Source organism: Anser anser (genome assembly GCF_964211835.1).
Source record: "Anser anser genome assembly, chromosome: 1".
Taxonomy (NCBI): domain Eukaryota; kingdom Metazoa; phylum Chordata; class Aves; order Anseriformes; family Anatidae; genus Anser; species Anser anser.
The window spans coordinates 138,578,086-138,597,730 of record NC_139720.1 but is presented as its reverse complement, the minus strand read 5'-3'; the positions used below and the strand labels follow the sequence as shown (position 1 = coordinate 138,597,730).

Here is a 19,645-nt window from a genome sequence, read left to right as displayed (position 1 = left end):
CATTTTGGGCCATTATGATATTTGGTTTCCTTCACACAAAAGCTTATGCAACTACTGTGTTTGTGCCTCTCTCTCTTTCCATCTTTGTTCCCTTGATAACTTTGGAACCCTCTCCCAGCAATTTTAGACATGGCTGGTAGGAGAGAAAAGATCTCGGAGGTACTAATTTCCTATATGTTTAATTGAAATAGCCATATACAGAAAAGAAACATTCCTAATGAGTTCACTGAAAGAAAAGCTCAGTCTATCTCTTCAGAGACTCTGAACAAGAGAGAAATGTTGTGGCTAACCCAGCTGTACGAAAGCTTCAGTCAGCTTTTGCCTCTTATAGTCAACTAATAGATCAGTTTTGTCGCAGATACACAGGAACCCAGACTTTGTTAGCTGTTCTTTTCACCAAATTATATCTCTATGCCTCACCCTTCACCAACCACAAGAAACTTATGTGGCAGTCACAGGTGATGGAAATATACATATTTGTGAGTGGCAACCCATTTTCTTTAAAAAACAAAATTTATTAGGTTTATTTTTTGCACTCTGGATGCCTCTGCTGTGGCTTTTTTGTCCTCCTAACCACATAAATGACTTTGGTTGGCTTAATAATCCATTGATCAGCTATTTTGAGTCATTTCACAGGTCTTCTTTAGTGCTTCCTTAGCCTAACAGTGTCAGGTAGTATTACAGAGGATGTGCATATGGAGAGAGAGGTCCATGTTACTCTCATGTGACCAAATGAACCCAACAATGAAGAGCGACATTCACCCCTTCACTAAAGGGATGCAGGAATGGTAACAAAGAAAAAGGATTCCAATATGGCATGAGGGGAGTAAGGAGGGAATCCTTAAAGGAAAAGGAATTTTGGTGCTACATACAATTAACTGTATTTTCAAAACTAAGGTGCTGAATGTTACACACAGCAGCACTAGCCTTAGAAGAATCTACCTGGGTGGACTCGCACAACCCAGCAAATAGCTACACAGGGGATGACACAAACTTGCACCTCTTTAGGTGCGCAGGTCAGAGTAAAGGGCCATGCAGTAGTCTCTGGCCCTTTTGGGGACAGCTCCAGAGAGACAATTCAGTGGACTGTCCCGCAGGAACAGTCCCTGTGCAGTTTTCTCCTGCCCTGGCCAAGGCCGCCTGCATCTTCTCTGTGCTCCTTGCTGAGGAAAATCAGTGTGGGACTGTTCTCACGTGGCTTTACCAAATGGTTGGTTTTTCTCAGGGAGGGATTCATCACCTCCCTTTAAAATAAGGCCAGAATACAGCAGGACTAAAAGTTTTGTATTCTGTATGACTTGCACCCCTTGATAAGCTAATGTACTGGAAATGTATGTCACTGTGATATTTCAGAATGGATAAATAATGCATGACTCTGGCAAATTAAAGTTTTGAACTCAAGAGGAATCACTGGCATTTTTAAAATAATTTAGGAAATGTTCATAAAATAGAAAAAAATGAGGAAAAGGCCTTTAATAAATGTCACTTATTTGGCATCATAACCTCTTTAGAATGGCTGGTATTTTTTATTAACTTCTTATGGATATAAATGTATTTAAAGGCAGAAGTATCTGCTTTCTTTGCAAAACTTGAAACCAATTATTACAAGAGAAAAAAATCGTACTGAAGGTTAGTTCTGCATATTAAACCATACCAGTATTTTTGTTCGCTATCAAATCATCTACAAAATCAGATAACAGTTCTCCAGGCTGTCCTATTCATATTAACCTAAATTATTTTTACCTGACTGGAAACTCATTCCTTTTTCTCCAACTTACTGATTACATTCTAGTTAGAAATCAGTGCTTTTGGTTCATGAGTCTTCTATAAATGCAGGAGGGGAAAAAGGGGATGGGAAAAAACACGAGATGGGAAAAAACTTTTTTCTTCAGTAATTTTAGTCCTCTGATTCTTGGTGTACCAGAAGTATAGGGACATTTTTTTCCAGAACAACTTCTTTGGAGTAACAACAGTACAGTTTATGAAGTATGTAGGGGATCTCATTTTGTTGCCAATGGCATTAGATGATGCTTCTCTTTGTTCAAGAAATCATTTTGTGATGCTGTGTAGTTGTTCTACAGTCCTCTGTTAAGATGTGGTTGTGATGTGACCCTCTCATCTCTTTGACCATGGTCAGGAAAGGTTACAAAGCTGCAAAAAGTTGGGAATTAAGGTGCTGGTCTTTGAAAACATTCTCCTACTGATGGCTGAAGACCTCCCGTGTCTGCCTGGGGTGAAAGTGATCATGACAGATTAGTGATTTATTTGATATCTACTGGGATTGTATTTGAGTCATCTCAGATGAAGATACTGTGCTGTATTCCCCAGAAATACTATTGTAGACTCATATTCAGTCTTGTCTTCCTGTTCAGTACATGTGTACATTGAAGCAGAAGGTGGATGCCTTGTTTTACAGTATGCTAAAGATGTCTCTCTACAAATCAGTGTTTGAATTGAAGATGCCAGTTCTGTCAAATGTTTTAAGCAGTGTCTGGATGAGACTGGAGCATGGGACAAGAGTTACCTGGCATAATTTCATCATAACATATCCCTTGTTTCAAGAACTCCCCCAAATATTATGAATGTAATTAATGGCTTGACATTTGTATTGATGTTTTTTGTAATGTAAATTTAGATATATTGATTAAAGAATTCAGCTTTGATCCAACATCTTTTGAATTCAATAGAAATATTCCCAATGGTTTAAAAGACTTCCAATGGGTTTAAATAACTACCAAATCCTTTTTTAAAATCCGATCCTATTGATTTCAGTCACCGTTGTATAATATCTTCTATGCTGTTCAAAACTATGTTTTAATGAAAAGATCCTTTATTAGAAGCTTTTCACAATGTAATAATTTACTGACTTGTTCAAGAAAGGAGGCAAGAGATTTTGAAAATTCTGCCAACATACAAGTAATCACTTAAGAAAGGGAAATACTTTAATTTTGTGCTTTGCAGACCTAATTAGCAAGAGCTAAATCTTTAGTTTTAATAAAACTGATGTCTGAAAGAAATTGCATACACATTATATATAAATATAAATATTTATGTATGCACATATGTGTGTATATATGTGTGTATGCAAATTAAGCTTTTAACAATATCAGTCATTTAAGTTCATTTCCTCATAAAGCAAACTTAAATGTAAACAGTGTTTTGATCTATGACAGCACAATTTCCATTTTATTCAATGCCATTTGTGTTTATTGGTATAAACACTGCTGAAGTCGTCAGTATTCTTCCAAATGTATATCAGAACCCATATTTTCAGAATGCGGCCCACTCACATTTTATCTTGTTTCCTTTAACATAGCTTACCCAGCACTAGATATTCCTTGTCTTCCACTGTGCTAAATAGAAAAGTTGCTTTCAGAAACAAATAATAAGCACTGCATAAACACTTTGACTTTAAAATCTCATTAAATACCCCAGAGCCAAATAATAGAAAAAATGATGTTACTACTAATCTAAATCCATAAATCATCTGTGTAAAAATTATTTCTCATGAAACATATTTGTCTTCTTTTTTTTTTTCTTTCCTTTTTTTTTTTTTTTTTTTTTTAAACCTCTGTACTTATACACACATCTATTACTGATGCAGGTAAGCTACAACTCTTTTTGAATGTGAAATTGAACTAGCAGCCTTTGATCTGAACTACAGGCTGATCTGAATTCAAGAAAAGCCTGCTGCTAAGCCACATTCCCATTCAATCCATTAAACCATTCACTTCCGTGCTCCTCATCACACTGACTCCTAATTTGACAATGACAAAGAGCTCCACGGTGATTTTAAATTTCATAATTTTAATCTGTCAAGTCTGACATTTAATTAGTGCCCTTCTAACCTGTGCCCGCTCACTTGAAGGTTACTGTTGGTTTTGCTTTAGAAATTTTTCCTCTGGAAGAGTGGATTAATAAATATGTACATAACTGGCAGGGATAAAGACAATACACACACAATGGTCTATTAGTTCCAAATCTAGACAGATGAGGTTAATAATATTTTAAAGTGCTGCTTTATTGTATTAAGAGTGATTAAGCCCTTGGCTCAACCCTGTATGAGTTGTTCATTGAAAACATAAAATATAAGGTCTATTAAGCAAAGTCGAGTGAGAATGGTTACGCAAACTACAGTAATACTGTGTTCATAAGGCATACTACAGGAGTGTATAATTTCTGAGATACAATTTCTTGACTTAGCAAACACAATGAAACATGCTAGGCTCTCTAAACAGACTAATTAGATTTTGATCACTAGTCAGTCTGTGAGAACCTGCCTTATACTGCAATTGTTGAACACTGTAGTATTTCATTGTTTGGAGGAATGAATTCAAATGCAACTTAAGTTACTTGCTAAAAATGAGTTTGCTGGTCTCAGATCAGCCCCACAAGGACATAAATCCAAATCAGAAAAATAATCCACACTTTGTTAATACTAGGAGAGTGACCAAAGTCCTCAGGGAATGAACCTTGGCCAAGCTTTCTGGCACCATATGTGGCTACAGTCAGCAATGTATGATCATTATATTGTCACTAAATATTGAACATCTAGAAGTGAAGATGGGAATACAAAAAATCATTTTCTTAAAAGAGGCATTACAGGAAGAACACCTGTGAGAATATAGGGATATCATAAACCTCTAGGTCTCAGCTGGGTATGTCCTTTTTCTTCATCCTGTTCCACAGTGCATGTATTTCAGAAAATAATGATTTTAAATGAATACAGTTAATTTCTTTACTAAAGAAGATACCGCCATGATATAGCAGCATATATGGCAACTCAGACTCCTGCTAGTGCAATTTAACGTTATTGAGGCTTCTCCATATTTATTTATTTATTTATTTATTTATTTATTTATTCCCCAGAAGACTTAGACGAAGAAACAAATAAGAGAATAGTTATCTTTAAACACTGGAAATCTCAAAAATATTTTGTATACAGGTTTATATCCTACTATTTTCACTCAGATTCTTTTGTCTTGGTAGCTTTGCTATAGTTAACTGTTGCTGAAGTTAAGCAAGAGTTACGAAATACAGCTCTGGGTAACCTTTTAAAAATCAAAATGACAGGAAAAATGATTCACCTTTGGCTTTATTTAATGTATTGTTCTTCATGTCCAGGCTGATATACACCAGTATCTCAGGATTAACCTCTCCCTCTGGATAGTGTTCTTCCACTGTAGCAATTACAGGAAACATAACATTTCTGTAAAGTTTCTGTACATTTCCTGAATTTATCATTATTTAGTTAAATAGAAACAGGAATGTATAATAAAAAACAGTATATTCTGCCTAAACATTTTCAGAGAAAATCTGGGGGAGATCAACTTTGGATTTGAAATAGAAGGATAACTGGTGTGCACCGTGGCGCAAATATATATGACAGAAGTCTGGAATTTGCTGTGATTCATTTCTCATTTTCTTCATCTTGGCTCACTGATTCCTTTGAGAACATTCCTGGCATCTTTTTGGTGCTAGAATATCTACTGTTTCACTCCAAGGTAAATCTGCAATTTTCTCTTGGTCTATTGATGCTGCTGTAGAATAGAAGGGTTACATTTAATATATATATTTATATATATATATGCACATATATATATATATTTTACTATAGTCCTACTGCCCTGCAAGCTAAACATTGGAATTAAGTTAAAAAATGTTTGCGACAATGGACCACAGCCTTCTTACGGGCTCCCTTATTCTACCAGTCTTAGCAAACTTTTTCATGTCTTTATGGGACTTTTCTAAAGAATAGGAGGGCAGTGGTGTATAACATAGAGTGTCCTCCTCAGTTAATGCTGCCATCTTCATCATGACAAACTACTGAGACCTATGCATGTTTTTTGCATCTCAGCAGTAACCATTACATTCCTACTTTGCTCATGGACTCCAGACTCAGCATTGTCATCTGGACCTACTATGAATTTTAAATGAGTTTTTTTTTTTGTTTAGGAAGTGAAGACCAGTACAGTTAATTTTTTGAATTGATGTATACCTATTTCAGCTGAACTTTTATTAGGAAATATTTCTCAGTTTCAGAAACTCTAGAGAGGTAGATGCTTTCTCATAATAACTTTTAAGAGACCCTAGCCCCCATTTGCAAGGAGCAAGTTCAAATCTCTCTGAATCATCATCTTTCATCTATTACTGACAATTCTTCATTTCATTTCTTCATTTGTTGGGGTACAGATTTTTAAAAAAATCTGCTTTCTGTCCTGGCATGGAAAATGACCATTTTTCATATCTATCAATTTTTTCCTGGATAGGCACACTATTTTACATCTCTTACTCAAAATTTTCCCCATTTCAGGTTTTCTAAATTAGGGCAGTTCCTCTGTGTTTAGCATTCCCAGATATGACAGTTTATAAGAACAAATCTATGCTTCTGGTGTCCAAGTCAGGAGTTATCCATTTTGTCTGCAACCAAAATATGTCTTAAGTTCAGTAAGACTCCTTTCTATCTCCATTTCTGCTCTAACAATTGTAGTAAGTTATTATGCGAGCTGGTATGACCAATTATATAACGATATGAATGGAACACTCTTTAATATAATATGACATAGGGATGGATTTGTTCCCCAAAATTGTGGCACATAGGCTATTACAAAGATCTTAATGTGTCCTTTACAGTTAGGGCTGAGAGAACACATGCACATCTACTAAATTATTTGTGACAAATGACTGTCATGAAATGGTGATAGCAATGACTAAAAATGGAGACCAAGGCACTCAAATAAATTCATCTGTTATATGTGCGTTTTTTGTATATAAGACAGCACACTGAGGACTACAGTTATTTTCACACCATTGGTCAGGCACCAGTTTAACTCAGTGTATGCAAATGCTAGAACAGCAGCAGCTATTTACTTTGACTTTCATGTGAACAGAGATATTCCTGCTCAGCACACAAGTCCTGACTTCCATGCAGCATTACATCAGATGTAGAGATGCCTACCTTGGGTGCTCACCTGATTTTATGGGGAGACAGTCCTCAGCAGACTCAAGTTTTAAAAGGAGCAGAAACTTTTACGTATGAATTCAATGCGGTTTAGATTCTGAGAGCAGACAAATCTTTCACAGGTTTCAAGATAATGAGAATCTTATTAAACACATGGAGGCATCGTCCACAGCTCAGGACTTTCCACTTATCTTCTGCCCCATGATTTTGATCCAACTGCTAGCCACCTGTTTCCAAGAGCAGATAAGGATGAGAGCTTTGAGTGGGATATCCCAAAGTCTTTTGTCTAGGGAATTTTTTAGGAGTAGAGACATGAATGAATGAAGACATGAATGCATGAATCCGCTTAGCTGAGAAGGCAATTAAAACTGAGCCACCCACATCTTGATCAAGGATTGCAGCTTCTAGCTTACTTCAGAAAAGATAAAAAATATTGATCTCTTCTCTCTGCTGTTATAGATTAATGGCAGATGCTTCCGCTTGCAAAAGGTGTTGGGGTTGGGATTTTAGTGGAGAAAACTTTTGTTTCATTCCTGCTTTGGAACAGGAGCTCTGAAAAGGGGTGGAAATTCAGTTACATTTCATCTCCCACATGCTCATCAAGTTACCTTCCAGTCCATGCTTAGTGTTTTCTATTGATTGGCTCTAGCTCATTCCCTACTTTAGTGCTTGGAGCTTTCTAAAAATCAAGCTATGTCCTCTGCTTAAAGCTGAACTTTGGATATTCTTCCTTTTGTTACACCAGCAGGTGTAGGTGGATGGGCAGTAATAGCAAGCAACATCCTGGACCATTTCAGTCATACGGGATACATTGATTTAGTTAAGCAAAGTTAAATGAAATTAGTTTAGCAAGTTGAATGAAATAGAGTAGCAAAACAACACACGTGGGAAGAGTGACGTCTTGCTCATGACCTCTCTGTCCCAGCTTCCAGTGGCAAGACAAGGGGTATTTCTGTGACTTGCTGAGAGGTTCCTGCCATCTTGCTTGTACTCAGCCTCTCATTCTGCTCAGTATTTGTTTCCTAATTACAGTAGTCTTAATTTATTTTCCTTGTCATGGAAATATACAAGAAACAGTAGTTTCTGTTTCCTTCCTATTTTTTTTTCCTGAGAAGTTCTGAATCTGTCTTTCATCTGTTATAGTATCACCTAGACTTTAGCTTTATCTTTTCTCACATCTGTTTGTTTTAGCATCTGATCCAAAATAATTAAGGATCTGAATGAATTTACATCTCTTTATATCTATATGAGAGGGATAAGAAAGAAAAGGAAGGGCACAATATGAACTTGCTCACTTACATAAAATAAAACCTACACATTAAAAATAGTGTTTCTCTGAAGAGGAAGAAAATAACCATGGTCATAAGGCAATCTGTGAGTATCTCTATAGAGAACTTCCACTTTATCAAAGATAGCTAAAACAATTATAGCTTGGCAAAACAATGCAATTAATGACTGGCTACAGTCTGTTTAGAATAGTAAGGGTAACTCACTGGTCCTTGCATAATCTTATTTTTTTTTTTTTTTCCCCAATAATTTGCAGTTTTATGTAGAGATAATCTTTAAAAAAGCTACCTTGGGAATCTGGGTGTTGTTTAGTTTGATGTTTCTAAATCCATGGTGCAATATGTCTGTGAGATGTCAGCACATATTTCACAAATTTCAGAAAACTCATTCAATAATAGACGTAATACAGGCTACAAACAAAATGAAAGATTATTAAAGTAATAGGGTGACTTTCAAATTTTAGCATAATTTTTATTTTTGTTTAGGAAGACTGTGGTAACATTGCACAAGACAGCTGGTGGATTTCCTCTAACATGATCACAATGGCCTTTGTTCTTCTAATTGCTTAGAAGTCCACCTATATTTGTTTCTTCTGTGAGAGAAAGAAAAGAGAGTATTTTAAATCAGGCACTCAGATTATACCAGTACAGATTTTTCCTATGGTTGATATTCAGGTGTATGTAAGAAACTAAAATCAAAATGAAATCCTACTGTATCGCTGTTACCAACCTTTACTTTGTACTGTGTTCTAATAAACACATTGTATAAACAGCCTGCAGGAATTTTAAATTTCAGTATCACTGAAATTAACCCATTAAAAAATCAACTCATTAAAAGTTGTCAAAGAAAAATAAATATATTAAATTTCTTACCAAAATTCACAACTTTATTTTCCTTATGGTGAAAGCTTTTCAGTGCCACCATCATGCTGCTGAAGCATCTCTGAAATACAGATATTTGAATCTCCTCCTGTTCATCTCTTTCCCTAGAAATTGTCCAGCACTTGCTTGCCTGAAAAATAAATATTTGGAACTGTGCTGAATCCAATGATTCAGTTGGGGAAAGGTTCAGAAAGCACTGCTTGTTCAGTTAAGAGATTTTCCTACAGTCAGATTTTATGATTTCATAGAAAGAGGAATACATACTTCACTTAGTCTTGTTTGGATTTGATAGGGATACTTACTCTCTTACATTTTATGTGGCTTATCACTTTACCGGGTTTGTCTCAAATATCCTGAATATACAGAATGTTTAATGTGTACACAGTACACATTACCCAAATGCCACAGTATCCAAATACTTTTTTTTTGTGTAGATGGAAAACCTCAGAAATATTTTTAAGTTAGCTTTACATTTTTTTTTATTGGCTGTTTTGTGATGTATTATTTTAGTTTCAGAGTTTATTAAGAATCAGAATTTTGGTTTAAATGTCTAAACAGGTTTGTTCTGTATGAGTCAGCCAGATCTCAAAACATTATTTTCAGCTTAATTAATCTCAAAGAGTTACTGTAGGAGCTGAAGAGTCATTGAAAATAATTTATTTATTTTTTCTTATCAGTCTTTCTAAAAGTGACTTTTATATTTCAGAACTTTATAAGCTTAAAAATTGCTGGATAAATATTTCTACAGTTATTCTGAATCTTTTTTTTCCTCAAAAGACTTGTGTTAAAAACCAGCTGAAGCACCATACAAGACCTTCCTGTACTGCACCTAAGACACACCCCTGCTGAAATTATAAAGGTATTAGGTGAACATGCGGATTTGAACAAAGGATGTTTGATTTACAGCTAGAAATTTCAAAGAGAATCTGCTAATTTCATACTGTTAAGATAAAGCTAAAATTCATATTGTTTTATAGAAACAACAGCTAGATGAAAGTAACCATCTTCTATATAATATTTTCTAATCTTTTTTTTTTCTTGAAGTCTTTAGTGTGTGAATGGAAAAATATTTGCAATAATAATTTTTTTAAATCATAGAATCATAGAATATCCAAAGTGACCCACTAAGCACTGAGTTCAACTCCTGGGTCCCCAGAGGACCACACCTCAAAAAAAAAATAAAAAAAATTCAGATCATGTGTCAGGGAGTTGTCCAAATGCTTCTTGAACTCCGGCATGCTTGGTGATGTAACTATTTCCCTTTTTTCCCTGTTCCAGTGCCTGACCACCCTCTTGGTGAAAAACCTTTTCCTGATATCTAGCCTGAACTGCCCCTGCCACAGCTTCAAGCCATACCTTTGGGTCATATCACTGGTCACCAGAGAGAAGGGCTCAGCGCCTGTCCCTCTGCTCCCCTCTTGAGAAAGCTGCAGGCCACCATGAGGCCTCCCCTCAGTCTCCTCTTCTCCAGGCTGAACAAGCCAGGCGACTTCAGCCACTCCTCATACATCACCAGACCCTTTACTATCTTTGTTAGCCTCCTTTGGACACTCTCTAACAGTTTCATATCTTTCATATACTGTGGCACTCAAAATTGCACACAGTACTCGAGGTGAGGCCCATTTACAAGAATACTCTTGACCTGACCTGTCAGCCAGTTTTTCACCCATCTTATGGTTTTATTTAACTGTATTCTATATATTCTGTTTTTCTTCTGAGGAACAAAAAGAAGTAAGCTGGCTTTTTCTTCCTGGTTTATAGCTCTGATAATATATCCATGCTTACCTGTTTACTTCTAACATGCATCCTTTCAGTCTTGCAAAATCAGACCTCAGTAAAACAAGAATATCTTAAGAAGTTTCTTTCCTGAAATAAAGATCTTAATTACACCACCCTGACTTCTTGTACATGGGTCCTTATTCTTTGAGAAGAAAGTCTTTTTGGCGCTCTTTTTCTCAAGTGTATGGCTCCCAGCTCTCCAACACACCTTTTAAAGGATATTTATAACTGGCAATTGAAGGCTCCTATCTAATGTTATATAAAAATAGCAGAAACAATAATCAGTGCATACATGAGTTTTCTAAATTAAAATACAAAACCAAAGTATAATGCAAATACTAAAAGTAGCTTTTCAGACTCTGTAAAAATCTAAGTGGCTGTTCTGTGGTCAAGGGTGCCATGTCCCATAATATAGTCCATTTTTTTTTTTTTAAATTAACCAAATATTTAATTTATTAGAACAGGCAACCAAATTCTTTCCTCCCTCAGAAAACAAACTTGCTATAAGAATATGTTATCATATGTTATATGCATAGGGACTAGAGTTTGCCTTTTAGGATTATGCAAAGATATGGCCTAGTTTGTAAAGATTTGCGAGTACAAGTTGTAATAACTCCAGTAAAACTGTTCTGAAGTTTTCTCTTCACAAAGTTTTCTTGCCTGCAAAAGTATTAATGATTTCAAAGAAATTTCAAATTCAAATTGGGACAAAAATGTTAAGATCTTGAATAGTTTTTGAAGTGTTAATTTGGTTTAAATCACCTGTGTATAAATATATATATATTACTTTTTTTTTTTTAAAACATAGTTTATGTCTTGATCTTAAATAGTTCACTAAAATATAATTTTTCATTTAAGAAAAATTCCAAAATGATTTTTTTTTCTTCAAAAATATAAAACTTAAATTTATTGTCTTTAAAACAGTATATTAAGTATTTTCTGAATAGGTGTTTTAGGGAGTGCTATTGGTAGGATAAAGAATGTAGGCAACATATTCTTGCTCTCTAGCCAGATTTCAGACAATTAAATCAAATGCTGAAGATGCCAATATCCTTTGGAATGCTGTACTTATACAGTACACTGATTGATATTTGCGATGATTATAATTAGACTATGAATGGAAAAATATACCACGTAGTTGAAAATAAATTATACTGCTCTTACATCTTTCATGAAAAGGAAAATTTTTACAGAGTTCATAATTTTTAAAATGATTTTTATAATTATATATATATTTTTCTTTTTAGAACGTACTGAAATATGAAAACCCAGCAAGTCTACAGTTCTACTTTACTGTGGTGTCACCCCCACCCCCCCCCCGCCCCGCCTTGTTCCCTACAAGAATGATGAGCATCAGCAATCTGCTGAGGCACTGCTTCTGTCTATTCATGTTAGATCATCCGATAGGGGAAAAGAGACAACAATATTTTTCTAATTATCATTGTGGCTTCTGAGTGCATAAGTAGGTGAATGATTACAAACATCAAAACATGATTTGAGAATAAAGAATTCCCTAAATGAGTATTTCCAGCAAACGGTTTGCAAAAAAATAAGCTGAAATTTGTTTGCACAACTGTGTCAAACAATTCTGAATTGCAGACATCCATAAGAATCTTTCTACTTCTGGACAAGCTTTAAGCAACTAAGCAAGAGTTGCTCTGAGAGATAAAATGATTAGTTATGAAATACTTGTCCTTCTTTATGTTTTGTATGCTTGGCCCTACTCATAGAAATGTATGTGTCTGTTGAAGTTTGCTTTCAGAGTTTGCCCTGGTTTTAATTCTCTGGAGGATAAAGTGTTTTTAGGACTCCTATTAGACTTTGAGATAGAATACTGACATCTGATAGGACTGTAAATGCCTCTGAAACAGACTATTCTAAGCAGCTCAATTTTGCTCCCAAAGAATGTGGCTCCCTTCACCTCTGTAATTGTGAGAAAAATCAAATAATTTTCTTCAGACAGGATCTTCTTTGAAGACGTTTTATTTGTGACTGCAATGGCAGGCATCCTGCAAATAGGAGCGCACAGTAAAAGTATATCATAACCTTATATTCCTTATTACCTGACACATGATTTTTCCCCTGTTTCCTCATTGGCTGAGTACTACAGGTTCACAACCTACTCAACACCTTTCTATACCACATATGTACAATTTTATTTGACTAACCATTAATTTATCCTTTTCTTTTTTTATTTTATTTTTTTTTCCTTCTTCTCTCAAACTAGAGGGTTCATTATTTTTGTTTTTACTGATTTCACACTGCTCGGCCTGTTTTCTTATTTATCCTCCTTATTTTGGGACAGTGGGACCTTCCCCTTATCTGTTATACTCTCCACTGGTATGCTACTGTCATGCCTGCACAATCACTTTTGAATATGCAAGGTTAGTGGAATTCTCCACTGCAAAAACACCTTCTATTACAAAAACACAACTTTGTTTCTCACAGTAATCAATGAAGAATATAGGACCCATAGTGATGTCCCGAATCACCATGTTGAGCTCTGTGTTATTTCATGTACAGAAAACAGGTAGTGCCTCTTCCAAAGCCAAGATGAGTCCTTCTTCTGGTCCATCAGGACAGCTCCAGTTCAACCTCATCTTTCCTTCTTTTCCTCCTTTTGTTCACTCTTACACTTGGCAGAGGCTTTTTCCTTGCGGGACAACATTTTCCTGCAGATCCCAACAAAAGCACTGCACAAAGCCCAAAGTTTGTTTCATATAACATTTGCAACCTGACACTTAAGGGACTAGGAGAGTGTCCAGTTTGTGTATAGGTAACAGAAAAAGAGAGGTTGGTTCAGAGGATAATTCATTGCAGTCTAGGAGATGTCTGACACAGACAGCATGGATTGGTCTCTGAGATTGTTTGCTTTTTATGGTCACTGTAAAACAGGCTCACACAAACAGTTTGGGGAAGATGCTAACTTATGGATAGCTAGGATTAAGTTAGACTAGGCTTTAGGGTCATATTTGTCTCTGTTTTTCTCCTACTAGCAGAAGAGTATTTTAATTCTGTTTTTACTTGTTCAATGCATTTAGCAAAGAAGGAAAGTCTTTTTCATATGTCGGTGAGCAGGTGTTCTTGTATGTAATCTGCTGGTTTTATGAACTGGGCTCAGGGGTTGGGCCCCATCAGTACAGTTATTTCTGCCTACTCTTGTTTTTGTTTTAAGAAATCTTGTTTAAATCATAACAATTTAGATACAAGAAAATGGAGTTATGAATAAGAACTAAGAAAAGAAATACAATTTATGTTTTTTTTTTTTTTTTTTTTTTTAATTCCCCTTGCAAAAGCATGAGATGCTCAAAAGAGGCCATCTACAGATGATTAAGTTATATACTTATTTTAAAGTTTGTTTAATGAAACCTTGTAATCATAACTTCTATTTGTTTGAGGAATGAGCTAACAGAATACTTTTTTTGTAAGTTTTTACTAACAGCTGGCAAACACGTTAAAAATGTAACAGATGGATTAGCTAAAGTTTGCAGTAAAGGCCACATCAAATAAAGTCAGATCTGAATCAACAAAAATGAAATTGAAACTCTTGAAAAACAGACAGATATTTTGTCCTTTTCGTGCCAGATGCAATACCCTGCATAATGTGTCTTTTCATGTAGCACTTTGTGCTATACATCTCACAGCAGATGCAGGAGGAATACAGATATCACCGAAATAATAATAACTATGTGAAATAGGAAAACATCTTCAGCGTTCCTGTGCCAGAGTTCAGATTAGTGGCAGTTTATGTGGTTGACTTCTACTCAGTACTTTTTATATTAATTAATCAGCATAACAAATTTTGCATCTTCAGCATGACTATATTTTGTTGAAATGCATGGCTAAACTAATCTGTAGTCCAAAATATACTGCTGAATTACAGCCCAGATCTTCAGCGGACTTATTATTATTTCAAAGCAACAGGACACTCAGCATCCTGAGGTCTGGTGTATATGTTCAGGCCTATGTCTATTGTCCACATTATTGTACACTTGATGAATTCACACTGTAATATACATACATATGAGAGACTTGGGCTCCTGCACCTACTATTTTAGGTTGCTCTGGTACATCAGACTTGGGCATGGTGGCACAGTAGGAAGGATGGCCAATGGTTGGCTATGTTGTTTAATATGTGAAGCAAAGCAATGTGTGCAGCAGAACAAAAAAAGGAATTTATTCACTACTTCCAATTGGCAGGCAGATGTTTAGCCACTTCCTCGAAAGAAGGGCTTCATCAATTAATGGTTACTTGGGTAGACAAATGCCACAACCATGAACATTCCTGCTTCATTCTTGTTTCACTGAGATTTTTATTGCTGAACATGATATCATATGATATGGAATATACCTCTCAACCCCTAGCCTACTTGCTGAAGGGACAGCATGTGAAAAAGAGAAATTTTCCACAGTATGCAAACACTACTGAGGAATAGTATGTTATCAACATTCTTTTAGTCACAAATCCAAAGCATAGCACCATACAGGCTGCTATGAAGAAAATTAACTCCATCTTAACCAAAACCTGTAGACCTATCTAGCAGCATTGTATTAAAAGTCTTTTTTTTTTTTCTTTCTTTTTTTTTTTTTTTTCCTTCAAGGTGTCTTTTGATGGCTGATAAACCAGGTTCTGTATCTTCTCCTGTTATGAAGAAAATTGCACATAGGCCTTAAGTCAGTTTTATTTTCTAATAAGGGTGTTCAGCGTTCGATACCCTGGTGAAATTACTTACATTTGGAGTTGAAAGATATATGTATTTGGCAATTCTCTTATATCCTGGCAGTGATAGCTATAGTACTAGTTTGGCAACACCCATGAAATTTCAATGAAAGTACTAGGTATCTGTACTAAGGGTGGGGGTAGTTTGAAAATAAGGAATAGGAGCACAGGACTACCTTTTTGGTGTCCTCTCTACAGCCTTCCTTAAAATGTTTTCCAAAGAAAGCCTGAAAATGAGATGGTTGCCTGACAGAATGTCAGCATAAAGGGAAAGACAACCTAAGCAAGGGTATAATGCCCTTCACTCCTCCTTCACCCTACAAAGAGTCTGGCATCTTTGCCCTCCCTTAGGGAGGCATTGGCAATCAGCTCCAATAATGAAGGAAACATTGGCAATCAGTTCCAATAATGGGTCCAATATTAATGGGTATGTTTTCTTCCTACTATATGTTTCTTCCTTGATTCTGTCTGTAGGAGTCTTATTCTCCTTACCCCTTTGGCTAGCATTAATTTGTTCAGCTTTTTTTTTCCTTTTTCTTTTCTTTTCTTTTTTTTTTTCCTCCTGCCCTTTCTTTTCCCTGCAAACCTTAATTAATTCTGTATATTCTAGTTTAATAATACTTACCTACCTCAGAGGGACATTTTGAAGCTTAATTAATTATTGTGGAAGTATTTTTTTTTCCAGTTGCATTTTGAGCAATCCCTCTTCACAGCTATTCTGGTAACTTCTCGTTCTTTCCATTCTGCCTCTGTAGCCCTTGTAAATTCTTGCATTTTCATGAAGATAATTAAAATTTCTCTGCTCTTCCCCCCCATTCAGGGACCCTTCCTTGCATTAATCTTCGTACACTCTGAGTTGGACTGGAAGGGAACCTTGGGCCCAGAAAATCATCCCGCATATTTATTATCCTGCGTATTCTCATGGATGTGAGAGCTGAGAGTTGTACTTCTGTCTGTGTACACAGACCCTCACAGCCATCACTGCATGCACTTGGATCTGCCCTCCCCTCAGTCCACATGGGGAAGGAAGCCTGCAACACCAGCATGGGGGACCCTGCCAATTGGAGGCCCTTAGACATCTCCTCCACAGCCTTCCCTACCCGAAACTGCTTCATAAGGCTTCTCCCAGTGGGTTCTGATGTATTCTCAGTTTTGTTTTGTGTATGCCTCATCTATGTGTTCATATGCCTCCTTCACAGAGATTATTTTGTCACATCTGCATAATGCCCCCTACCCTTAAGAAGAACCTCTAAGTAGTTTTTAGCTAAACAAAGTTTCTTTTATCACTGAAAGGAAAGGATGGATGAAGCATTTCTTAGTATGCCCAAACTGCTCCCTCCAATTCTCTAATTACCTTAGCAGGAGCTTAATGAAAATACTGTTGAAGCCTTCTGATAATTAGGGATGGGGAGACTGTGACAGAGAAGGAAAAACACCACTAATCTAAGACTCAATGACACTCTAAGTGAAACAACTTCTTACAACGATTAAAAAGTTCTACTGACATTCATTTTTAAAATAGTAGCTAATTCTACACTTCCAGTTTCCTTTGATCTGAGACATCAAACTTCCACAGAACCACCCCTAGCAGAAGGGGACATAACAAATCTAACTGATTATATTCAACGAAGAGAGAAAGGAAGATGAAATCTTGCCTACAAGTTCTGAGGGAGTTCACTAAAAACAGGTCTGAATATGTTTTGTAGACATTGAGTCTGAATATTTTTTGTAGGCAGCATTGTTTTGCCATTTTTTCCAGACTGAATTGCATTTTAAAACCTGACACTCTGTGCTTGCTCACCACTGCAATAGCTATACTGCCTTGGTTTTATCTCTTGATACATCTTGATGTCAGGTGGTCATAGACAGAGACTCAGACAAGACTTGGAAGTAAACTGCATTACAACTTAATAAAAACCTTGGTACTTGCACTAGCCCAATTATGACAAAGTTGGAATGCATAGGACAAGACACATTTCTGAAATCAAGACAGATTGTAAAAACAATACATTTTAAATAATGTTTAAAGCAAAAAAAAAAAACAAAAAAACATTGCCTTTGACCTGCAGTATGTTCTGAATATTCTATACACTTTACATAGGTAGTATTCCCTTTGAAATCAATAAGACAACTACAATGTGAATTAGAAGGCAGAATTTTGTCCTAAGTTCTTCTGATGCTAAAACAGCAAGTTTTCCTGAAGAAAGCATAGGTTTCAGATTGGCAAGAGAGTCTTTACAACCCAGAGGCGAGACACCTTGAAGCCTGTTTCGCTTCCTGTGGATATCCACTCCCCTTTCTCAAGCCCAAGGGTTGGGGAGGTTGGGGAGTGGAAGCACATTTATAGTGTCAGTGAAATCGATGGCCAAACACCCTCTGATTTGAGCTCCCACATCAGTTGATAGGTGTATTCTCTCTTTGCACCAGATCCCATGTCACAACAGCATCAATTTTCTTTGTAACATCTCTTCTGTGAGGTGACTAGGTGTTCATAGCTACGAACTGAATTTGTAAAAAGGAATGGACAAATACATTAGTGTATGTTAAAATTATTCATCTCCCCTTTCCTGTTCCTCCCAGTGCTGTGAGAAGCATGTGCTTTGCCAGGTGTACTGCTACTTGAAAGACATCTACTAAAACAGCAATAAAATAATACAACTAGTTGACATGCTTTAAATTCCGCAAGAGCTGTTACAAAGTGATCCCAACTCTGAAGGAGCCATTAAGGAAATTCTTTTATTGTAGTCATCATCCATGCAGCATGAGCTTCAAAAGAGCATTTTGTTTCTTCAGTGTTATCCTGAAATGTTCCAGATATCTCCTTCAACTCTTGCCCAGAGCTGGATTAAAGCTCTGCCATCAATCCAGCACTCACCACTATGGTTCAATAAATGCAATACTTGGATACTTGGAATGGCTTGAAGAAAAAAAAACAGAAAAAGAGAACAGATATAGATAGAAAAGAATTTGCCATATACAGACAGTATATTTCAATTGCAGATTTACTGTTAATCGACCTTTCTTCTTTCTCCTCTGCTGGACACTTGTATCATTTTTTCATTACACTTTTGCTTTAGCTTTCAATGTACCCTGTTTTTATTAAGAAAAAAAAAAATCAATGATCTTAATGTAATGCTACCTACAATATATTCACTGTGTTACCATTCAGCTTCTTCCACATGTAAAACAATTTTAAAAATTGCTAAAAGTAGTGACTTTTCACTGCTTCATTTAGAATGTAGCAAAATTGCATTAAAAGATGAAACCATGTGGATGACTTATTAAACTTCCCCATATTTGTGTAATTTAGACATTACATAATGTATGAAGAAGCACATCTCATATATACATATTTCAACAATAAACATTAATAACATGTTAATATCTTTATTTCCGTGCTCTTCCTTTAATCTACCACAGGAAGCTGGAAGCAAAGTTCATATCACAGTTATTTTCATTAAAGCTACCTTATTTTAAGAAAGGTCTAAGCTTTCCTCAGTGGGTTATGAATATTTTACCTTTCAGCATACACATAAATATACTAATATATGTATTTCATATACCTGCTACTTAACAAATGTTCTCCATCTGGACAAGAAGATATTTCCAGGACATTTGGACCCATTATGATGAATGAAGCCATTACCAGAAGATCAGGTGAAGGGTCATGGAAAACAATGGGCAAAGTTGGTAGGAGACTGATTTGAATTCTGCAGAGATGGATATAATAGCTGCTTTCTCAGTTACTGTCATATTTATTGCTTATATATTATATACTTCTACAGTTATTATTACAGTTATAGTCTCTATTTTATAACAGAAAACCATGCTGCTACTGCTGATAGAATTTGATGTTTAGATTGCAATGAAGCCTAGAGACTATTCCACTTTGCCCTTGTAATATGCACTGGGCAAGTGCAAAAATGTCTATGGACTAGAATTTGGAGGTAACTGGCATGTAGCTGGCTTTGTTATCTGAACCTCTCTGAAATCACATCTTATTTTCCCGAATCCAAA

General features: G+C 35.9%; 1 long non-coding RNA gene across 1 annotated transcript in view; it reads left to right on the top strand.

Annotated features, from left to right (window-relative positions):
* Positions 1-16,955, top strand: part of LOC310887172 — a 45,553-nt gene extending 28,598 nt beyond the window's left edge. The window contains exon 3 of the long non-coding RNA XR_014575679.1: positions 16,449-16,955. This is a non-coding gene — a long non-coding RNA (uncharacterized lncRNA). The remainder of the gene's footprint in view (positions 1-16,448) is intronic.
* The last annotated feature ends 2,690 nt before the right edge of the window (positions 16,956-19,645 follow it).